The sequence below is a fragment of the Balaenoptera borealis genome, assembly GCF_965194805.1.
Source record: "Balaenoptera borealis genome assembly, chromosome: 16".
NCBI lineage: Eukaryota > Metazoa > Chordata > Mammalia > Artiodactyla > Balaenopteridae > Balaenoptera > Balaenoptera borealis.
The window spans coordinates 8,247,011-8,249,017 of NC_138872.1; positions in this window are offsets into that span (position 1 = coordinate 8,247,011).

The window sequence follows — 2,007 nt, forward strand, 5'->3', positions numbered from 1 at the left end:
TCATAAAGAATTGTGGTTTTAGTTGTTACTGGTTTTCTACCTTTAAAAATGGAGAGTTACAATATTAAGTTCTATGTCAAATGACACAAAAAAATGTTGAAAGTGATGCAGTTAAATATCAGTAACAACCTCACAACACACACTTCTTTCTAGTTTATTTGTGCCATAACTAACACAGTTTTATAAACACTTGTTATTGTGAGTGATTTCATGTTAGCATGAAGGATTCCCACTGAATATAACATATTGAAAGTAAACAGCTATGTACCCATGACCCAGCCTCCTGTCTTTGCCTCCCCAGTCATATCCTCTTCCCCCTCCAGAATTAATCACTATTCTGAATCTTTTTTCTATCATTTATTCCTCAAGGAAGAGCTTTTATAAAATGTAAACAGAATTGTGCGTTTTCCCGGTTTACTGTTCATATAAGCACCGTGTCATCCTTTTCCTTCACACGGACCCTTCCCCTGCTGTGCTTCTTTATCTCTTGTCCCTTGATTTTTCCATCATTTTCTCTCCTGGATTCCTTGCCATCTACTCCTACGTGGACTCATATATTCCCTGATCTTAAAAGCGAAAACAAACCCAAAAAACGTCCTTCCATCGACACAGTAATGGCACTAAATGATAGTCCATCTCCTTCCTTCCACTGTTAACTTTCTTGTAAAGATCCTTTTCATTTCTGCCTCCAAATCTCAATCACCACTGCTTAATCTTTTATAATCTGCTTACCACCAGCAAGCAGGACACTTCTAACTACCCTCACCCCTAAGCAGGATGGGTCAGTCTTCTTTGATGCTCCGGTATCTTGTTACTCTTTTCCCCACTAAAACTGTGCATTGATAATTCTCAGTTGGTGTTTGGTTTCTCCCTCCCAACCCCACACAGACTGAATTACTGGAGCCGGGATAGTTCGTTAGCTGAATCACAATCACCTGGAGGGCTTGTTAAAACACTGGGTTCCACCCCCAGTTTCTATAAATAGTTGTTGAAGGCAACTATTCTATCCCTCATCTCCCTCAGCATCATGCCCAATGGAGAAAATGACTTTTCAGGGTTTAGTCCTGCGAAAACCTTTGCACCTGTTAAGATGTGTAAGATTCTGCAACCCCCTCACTACTGCAGCCTCTGTCTCCTTTGCTGGTTCTTTTTCTCCCACCTGCATTCTTTCCTAAGTCCTCTTCTCTTCCATGACAAGCTACCTGGGCTGTCCAAGGTATGGCCCACGGACCAGCAATATCAGAATAATCTGGAAGCTTATTAGAAATGCAGAGTCCCAGGACCCAGCGCGAACCCACTGAACCAGAACCTGCGTTTTAACAAAATCCCCCAATAGTGTGTGTGTACTTGAAACGTTAAGAAGCGCTTCTCTAGGATGAAAATGGTCCTAAAATATATCTCCCCAGTCCTGCATGGAGTGGAGACGGCCCCAGGCTCACGTGGAATCTGGGAAGTAGGGGCTCAAACACAGACTCCCGCCTGTATCCTATAGGCCTGTTCCCCTCTGAGCCCCGACGGCGCGTTGCTGCCGGGGCCTGGTCAGCCGTCTTCCGCAGGCCCCAGGACGGGTCGCTGCAGGCAGGGTTTCCCAAACCCGTTCTGGCTCCCTAGGCCTCGACCTCGGCCCGCCTGTCTTCCCAACTTTAGCGTTCTGCCGCCGTCTAGGGGCAGCTCTACCGGGAGGCAGCAGCGCCTCGGGTTTAGCCCCGGGAAAAAGAAGTTTCAACCCACCTTTCCAACAGCCAAGTTTACATCGGCACAGGGCTGGCGTCCTAGCAACTCCAAGTGTCCAAAGCCAAACTCAGGCTCTTCTCTCATTCTCCCCTTTCCTGCTGGATAGACCAGACACTTCCCACTTTCCTGCCTTTGTTAACCATTCCACAGGCTTCCAGGGGTGCCACAGGCTTCCAGGGGGCGCACAGGCTTCCGGAAGTAGCAAAGCCGAGTGTGGGCGGACGCCCGGCAAGTATGCAAATGAGGGGAGTGGGCGGGGCGAACTGGAGAGCT